The 8,814-nt window shown below is 36.8% G+C and overlaps 1 protein-coding gene across 1 annotated transcript in view; it reads right to left on the reverse strand.

The window, feature by feature from the left end:
- The window catches only part of cntn6 (contactin 6), an 85,007-nt gene extending 77,078 nt beyond the window's left edge, over positions 1-7,929 (reverse strand). The window contains exon 1 of the mRNA XM_084128302.1: positions 7,828-7,929. The gene's annotated coding sequence lies outside the window, so the exon portion shown is untranslated. The remainder of the gene's footprint in view (positions 1-7,827) is intronic.
- Positions 7,930-8,814: the final 885 nt, after the last annotated feature.

Consider the following 8,814-nt stretch of genomic DNA (forward strand, 5'->3'; position numbering starts at 1 on the left):
ACAATCCACACTAAAACACAAAAACTGCATTTTCAAATTTATCCACTTGGGAGAGCGTTTTCAAAAAACTTTGTTTTCGGTGTGGACGAAAGGCCAAAACGGAGAGAAAAAAGTGAGTTTTTAAACGATAACGTATTGGTGTGGCAAGGCAACCCACTGGCTAATCGATTTTGAAAACATGGTTTGCTCATCCCTAATGGCTACTTATCAGTAAAGAGAAGAAAAAAGTACCAGCAAAGCAAATCATGACCAGACTAGCATCAGTCTACTTTGCAGAATGGATTCTGTAATTCAACCCATGATGATGGTGGAATTCACCTCCTCGGATATGGATTCTATCTCGATAAAGCATGTCAAATAGAGGTTCAGTGTCTTCATCACACACCACGCTGATTAATTTGGACATTTGGAGCCGAGTGGTAACATGGGGGAATCTCTGAAATGAATGAAGCCTCCCTTTTGCAATGGTACATTAAGCTATTTGCGGCGAGAGATGAAAAAAGTTAATACGAGACTAGCAGTTTTCCAACCGTTTCCTGTGGGATTTTTCTCAATTACATCCCTGTCGCTCCGCAGTGGAGTGGAGCTCAGAAATTTCGTTCAGAGTTAATGTGATGTTAATACCTGTGCTGAAGATGACTGCATTACAAAAAGGTTGGGCGAATTAACCTACTCATAAAAATAGCACGCAGGTCTACACATATCCATTCCGATCCCCTGAAACGTGGCTGAGCTCGATGAGTCGTTTTGACTGGCATGACATTTTGATTGGCACATACTTGATTTTTGTACATTAGAGAGGGACATAGGGATTGTGCTTTGTTAGAACTCTTAACACAAACAGAACAATACAAATCAGTGTCATGCAGTTTGTGACAAGCACACTCTGATGGGATTACATTATGAATGGCCTTTGTTTGTTATACATCTAGAACATGCATAACGTTTAAAAAGGGTCAGAGAAAACCCAGCCACAAAGGACATTTCAGTAACAGTTTTCATGTTCCAGTAAATTCACAAGAAATGGAGGACTGAAACATTTATGAGTCTATGTTGTTGAACTTGCATGTTTAATAAAGATGCAGAGTGATTCATACTGCTGTATCACATACAACACCATGGATGAGAGTCAACTGTATTAGCCAACAGCCATTTCCAACAAACACAAAATACTATAAGTTCTGCTTCCGGACAGAAGCTTTCAGATTGATTGCTAAAAAAAATTCCTTAAAAGCAATAAAACAAATGCAGTATATTCATTTCTTAACATTTTTAAAGTATATTTGTATGCAACATGACTTATTTCCATTTGCCAAGTTTAATAACAAAAATAAACGTTTCTACTCATAATGCACCGATAATGCAATGTAAATGAAACAGGAAACTTTATAATCCTCTTAACATTATTTGCACAACAAATAATTAAGAAAGTCTTTCTTAAAAAATTCCAAAGGCACACTTCCGGCTGTCACTGCCGGCTATGCATCCCAAAGATGAGCCAGTAAACTCTTTAAAGGTTGAAATGAGCCTCGCAAGCCTCTGAATAGTTGTTAGAGTAAAATCATTAGGCTTGAGGGAGAAATTTGCATGCAAATCTTAGAACCATTCTGTCGGTATATCCTTCAACTTGAACTTTACTTATGGACCCCTGAAGCAAGAGAGGCCATTGTGTGTGAGGAGTTACAAGTTCTTCCGACTTTAATGGCCATACAAAACCAAAATGATGGTGAATATGGTTATAAATTCAAAACCAAATCTGTTGCAAGACCTCAAAAGCATTTTTGGAACAGTAAATCCACTCGAGCCCGCAGCTGATTATGGTGCCATGGTTCTTTCCCCATACTTCACTGGTTCCATACTAATTTACTAGACCATTTCTGCGCACGATAATTCCAATTAAATAGTTTTGTTCTTCATTACACTCCCAGATATCAGGGAAGATTTTGCAACCATTTAAAAATGCAATGTAAAACCTGTCCTATTGTAGTACTATTGTTTAGGAAGAACAATGGCAAGCCTTTATCCAGTTCCTTTTCTTCCTCAAGACCATAAATCAAACCTTCCTTTTCAGAAAAGGATGATACCACAGTAATCTCAAAGGATGTACAGTTGAAAATATACCACTAGCAGAGGACAATTCGAAAGCCTTCTCAAAGGAAAGAAATTGTGTGACATCTCAAAAAAGTTGCTGTTAGTGTTCGGTTCACCGCCTGGAATATTAATGGATAATGAATACTATTATTTGGATGAATAAAAATATGACACGGGTTAATATTTATAAAGCTGCCAATAAGCTATGTTTCTCTAACGTACTGTGGCATTAACCGTTCGCAATATTTTTAGCACAGAGGGAAGAGGAGAATGATGAAAGTACTTTTTGGATGAAAACTGTACGGAACATGATAATTCCACTCCCTCTTGCTCTAAGCATTGACAGTGAGGGCTTTGATTTATTCATGAACCTTGCGCATACTGCCAAGAAGCATTAAATCTGAGCATGTGACTGAAATGTGTGTGTGTGTGGAGTGGGGTGGGTGTGGAGCAGGGTGGGGTGGGGTGGGGTGGGGTGGGGGTTGGGGGGGGGCAAAAAAAATTGCTGAGAAAAGCAAATTACAGGTTCAAAACTAATCAAACCAAGGTGTTGACACCACATGCATCCTTTCCATAACTCTACTGGAAAAACTATTTGTCTCAACAAGCATTTCCCTCTTCAAAACTCACCTTGGGAAACACTTTGGAGAGTGCCAATCTTTGTAGCAGAAATAGAAACGCCTTTCTTTGAAGAAAGTGCTTTGTATTAAGTCTTTCATCATCATCTTGTTTACCAAGCATTAATAACTTGTGTTTTCAGAGGTGTATTTGAATATTTTGGCTTTTGAGACACATGAGTTTTGAGACACTTGAGTTTTGCAAAAAAACTTTGCAAAACTAGCCAAATGCCCTCTCAACTACCTTCAAACGCTCTCTTTAAGAATATCATATCAGTGCCCATGGGAAATGCTTGCTAAATGTCACATAACATGCATATCTGGGTCCACGTCTACACACATGCTGGATCTAATACATAATTATCTTAACCTTGTAACGCCTGACATGAAATAATAGTCATACTTTTTTTTTTTTTAATGGAACAGTTTATTTAACCTTAAGACAAAATATAAAATAAATAAAAAATACAACAAATAAATATATGTTTGTTATTTTTGATACATCAGGCTTTCATGGCTCATATGGTATGATATAGTGAAAATATGGAGCTCATACTCCCGAAGAAAAACAAGTAATAAAAACTCGGTGAGTGTTTTAGCGCAATTTTCTCACCTCATGGGATCACAACACTAAGAGATAGTAAATCTTTTCCTGTTTTTTTTTTTTTTTTTTTTTTTTTTGGTGCGTTCCCGAGATTAGACCTTCTTTAACATAATGCCGAAAACCCGAAGTCTCTAGGTGGTCTGGTTGAGGAGTAGATAGAAGTGCAAGATTGGTGCGCACAGACAGAACAGAAATCATGAGTTAACAATCGCAATTTTGTCCGTTGGAAAATTGCGCTAAAAAAGCCTCAAATCAAATTTATTCAGAGGACAAAAGCAAGCAAACATATTTAATTTGGTGCAATTGCTGATATTTAAATGCCCAAAAAGTAAGGTGAAGTTATGATAGCTTTTAATATGAATCAGATCTTTATAACATTATAGCAGACTACTTATTTAAATGCATATTTCAATTGAAACTCTATATCTTCGAATAATGTCTTAGCTTATATTCAAATGCTTTTTTTAATCAAAGTTCTGTAGTTTTTATAGAGTGGCAACAAATATAATGCAATGCCATATATTGATGATTGAGAGATGTATGCATAATTTAATTTAATTAAATTAAATAAAACCTAAGTTGCTTCACTCCACTAAGTGTTGAAATATTCATTTGAAATTTTACTAAAAATGTAAAAGTTATTCTTATGCATACTTTATAAAAATCATTAAAGATTTTACAGCAAACCACAACCTGAAGGGAGATGTTTTTAGAATTATAATTAAAAAAAAAAAAAAAAACTCATCCAGATGACAGAAAGCATTTAGTAGATTTTGTACAACAGGTTTTTGATGTTGATCATTTAGAGGCCATATAAATGTGTGAATCAAATACAGTAGGCTTTAAAGGGTTAATATATTCAAGACATCTGCTACATCTGGCTGATTGTAAACAGTGTATTAAACACAATCACTGACTCCCCCATTTTGACATTTAAGGATCCTACGTAACATTGTGTGCATGTGTCATCTATCACTAAGGCCGCATTTACACTGCAGGTCTTGATGCCCAATTCCGATTTGTTGACTATATCCAATTTTTTTGATGACCATCTTACATATTTTAAAAGTGACCCGTGTCTGATATCTGCATTTACACTTGGCGAAACAACCCAGGTTCTGACCTGGAAAAGCTGAAAAGGATGTAAAAATGGAGCGGTTTGCAATGAATGCAGACAAAATGATAATGCAAGCCATCTTCCGCACCATCAGGCCAGCAAAACATTAGGTTGAGCCTTCGTTCTCCATTGCGCCATTGAAAAGAGTCATGTGATCGTGGTTGGTGTCCACCTGAGTTGACGTCATTCGCTACCATTGCTTTTTCCAAAGACGTATGACTCACATTGACGGGAACATTTTGCTTAAATGGCAGACACAATTGCATGTATCCGAATCATATCAGATTTATTTCCACATATGAATGAGGACTGAGACCGATCTAAGAATATCGGAATCAATGTGCTTTTTTGCTGTTTACACGTTTATGGGTCATATCTGATCAGTGCCACATAGGAGGGGGGGAAAAAAATCGGAATTGGGTCACTTGAACCATGTAATGTGAATGCGGTCTAAGATAACGATCACATTGCTGGAGACTAAGACCTGATAAGTCAATGCCACAGCTGGAGTGGCTTGTAATCTACACAGAAAAAAAAAAGACAAGTAGAAAAATTATTGATGCAACTCTTCTTTTTTTTTTTTTATAGAAAAGGCTAAATCAAAATAAAGTTTTGATAATTCAATTTTGGTAATTCAACTCTTTATTCTGTGCAGGGTTCTCAGGTGATAAATGAAACCAGTGTATGGCAGCAAGTCACCTACCAATATTTCAAGCGAACAATTTTACATAACAAGCTTCATTTTTGGTCACAGTGAAGTGCGTCCACACTGCAGACAGGCTTATTAATTAACTACCTGTTGTAGTTTACTGTATCTCCATTTTGTGCATGAAATATACACTGAAACGGTCAAAATGCATCATCAGAGAAGCGCTAATTAAATGTCACTCTTTTAGTCAAAGATTTCAGCCATCCAAAACTACTTTGCTTCATTATGAAACTATTTAGTTCTCTTCGGACAAATATTTTAATTTGCCGAAATTAAAAAAAAAATTAAATAAAACTACAGAGCTAAAATCTCATCCTAACTCCACAGAATCCACACTTTTAACTAATGAACTTCTATGACCTTTCCAGACCAGTCATTCATTCACAGACCGTTCGCACCAAGAACATCTGCTTTAAAGATAACTAAATTAGCCTCCACAACAATGAACAATAACAGTCTGGCACACTGCAGTTATGTCGTCTGCTGCTTTAAACGCTCCAGCTCTTTAATGTTGGGTGGTGCTGATTGAGTGAGTGTTTTTAATGTTATTTTGTTTTTGATTATGTTTTTATCATTCATCAGCTGGAAACAAAAAAAAATTTCTGAAAGTGAATCAAAAGATATCATTCCTCTGTTTTTATTAATTGTGGTGTGGACTTTGCTATTCTCATATAGGAAGATTTATAAAACTTTACAGTCATAGTTATTGTTATAGATATTGTCCTTGGTGAACAGGCCTTTAGGACTTTTAAATTCAACATGATAGCAAAATTAACCCTACTCATTTTCTTCTAAAATAACTTTCCTTTTCCACTCACGTCACTGAACAGGCTTTTGGATAACAATAACCAAGTCAAAAAGACACTCAATCAATTTCTAATAAAATATTTTCCGGCTCAGCATAACTAGAGAAATGTATATTCACCTTAGAAATCACTGTACTGTAATGATCGGAAATTACAATTTGTTTTTAAATTCTCGTATTTTACAAGTTTTCCATGCCATAAAAAGACATTAAAATAAATAAAAACATTAATTTAAATTTTAAAAAAAGATCACCGTTATTGTAATATGAATAAAGTATAAACCTACAACCTTGGAATAGGTGTTAGATTTTCAGTGCATCACGATTTCACTGTATATTTTCAAGCATGTCTTTTCATGCATGACTATAGAGTCATACTTTGTTGGCATTAAGGATCAGTTCACTATATCAATACTAATAGTCAACAGAAGGAAACCAGTGTAGTGCATGCTCAGTTTAAAATCACAGCTTTGGAAAGCGTGTGCGTTGGTAGGGGGAGGCTGATACGTTAAGAGTTATCTCTCTGGAAAGTTGCTTTATTAGCAGATGTTAGCAGAAGGTTATACACTCAACACCATCTGGAGACATGGGAAGGGAAGCTGCTGTACTTCAATAATCTACCATACAGAATGACATCAGACGTACAGAAAAAGCAAGTGCGCACACTCCCTTGTCCTATTCATTATTTATTCAGCTTCTGGTATTTATACTCCTGGGAATCTCAAGTATTCTCTCAGAAGTATTCAGAGCTAACATTTTAAGGGAGGCCAGGAAGTGCTCTATGAAGGGTAGGTTTTAGAAGCATAAAATGACATCTGGCTTATTTATTTATTTATTTATCATATTAATGGATAACACAGTTGGTATCATCCAAATCAGCAGGTTCTCTTATTTAATTTGATACAAAACATCCAAGCGTTTCACATAACTAGGAATATAGCTGATGGGGAGAGTTGTAGCACTTTTCAATACATACAATACATCAACTGATGATTTCACACAATGGGACAGTGAATACAAACCTTCTGTAATATGATCACACATACACATCTGTGATGTTCTTAGATTATGTTTACATAGACGCAAGCTACAGATGTGTTACTCTATGGTCAGAGTTACAAGTAACCACTGCAATCACCCAAACATTCAATAGCAAAGTGTAACAACCCACCTGATCTCATAAAGCAGAACATTACGATGTTCTACTTTTAATCATGTAGCCAGACGTCTCTGGCAGGTGCGTCGCGTCTCGCGTTACTCACGTTTTTAAGAAGCTAGTTCACCATTCCTTGTTTTACCATACTGTGAAAGTGAGTAGAATGAGGATGCAATTCAGCGCGTGTTCCAATTAAAGTAATACTGGTTTGGTACGACGCGAGATTGAGTAAACGATAATAGAAATCTAATTTTTGGGGTGGTCCCTTTAAGACAGTAGAACTGTAAAAACAGTTCAACTTTTAAAAACCCGTCTTGTGAACGTTGCGCGCCGTCTTGCTGCAAGAATGCGCCGTGTGTGACGCATCCCATGTCGGATACACGCGCGCACAGCACTGTCACATTATTTTAGAATGCCATATCTAACAAAACTTAGGAAAAACTCAGCCATGCATGATTCATAATTCACAAGATCCTTAAATCAACGATATGTAATGCTATGTATAGAGTAACGTGAGGAACATAAGTGTCCTTCAGGTAAGTGATTCGCAGGAGAACAAATACAAATGCACAAGACGCCTGGCGTGCTTTGGCGCGTCCCCGTATTCCCGCACCATACAACATAACCAATCAGATAGACGCTTTTTTCAAATATTTAGATGTACTGATCATATCATTTATCTCTGGATAAACACATTGCACCGATGAAAGCGGGTCGTCTTACCTTACCTCAAGCTCGGTTCCAGTAAAGGCAGTGAGCGGAGACAGTGGGGAGAGATGTGGTCTGCTGGAGACACAGTGAGGTCTGCTGTCCGAACTGTTGCCTGTCTCCTCTCAAAGCGCATGTAAGCTATTCTTAACTGAACGAAACCCCTCCCCTGCTTCACACATGATATTTTCAGCTACATTGTATTTGGGAAAGGATTAATTTGTCTGAATCCATGCTTAAATGAACTACCTGTGCTGTCGAGATGTTTTGCTACTCTTAACCGTTTTTTTTTTTTTTTTTTAATCTGTCAGGCACGAGGTCAATGTTTTGCAACAAAATATCTTTCTGAAAAGAGGTTTATTTCAGTCATAGCCATAGCAGGTTAAACTGTATAATATCTGTGTACATAGTGGCTCCTTAAATGCATATAAACTTTGCCCAAGTAGCCTAATAAAAAATTAAGAGGCTCTTATTTGGCAAACACCCCCATACCATTTTTTGCAGTTGCTAAAGGTGTAATAATTCATTAGAAATGTGAACATTTTATTAGATCAGATTTTTGATCAGATTACTATACTGTTTGAGGTCAGTAAGATTTTTTTCTTACAAAAACAATAACGTTTATCAATCAAAGAGGATTAAATTGATAAAGTGACAATAAAGACATTTATAATTTTACAAAAAAATGTTTAGTTATTAGTAACTATGGGAGGGAGGGAGGGAGGGAGAAGGGGGGGGAGGGAGAAGGGGGGGGGGGAGGGAGAAGGGGGGGGGGGGGGGGGATTGAGCCACTGTAGTCACTTGGACTAAAGATGTTTTTAACTTTTCTGGGCCGGCAGAATGAAATTACCTAGAAGCCTATGAAGGAGCGAGACAGCTCTCAGATTTCATCAAAAATATCTTAATTTGTGTTCCGAAGATGAACGAAACTCTTACGAGGTTGGAACAACATGAGGGTGAGTAATTACTGACAGAATTTTCATTTTTGGGTGAACAACTTTCTGGTC

This window comes from Abramis brama, assembly GCF_963993115.1.
Source record: "Abramis brama genome assembly, chromosome: 11".
NCBI classification, from domain to species: Eukaryota; Metazoa; Chordata; class Actinopteri; order Cypriniformes; family Leuciscidae; genus Abramis; species Abramis brama.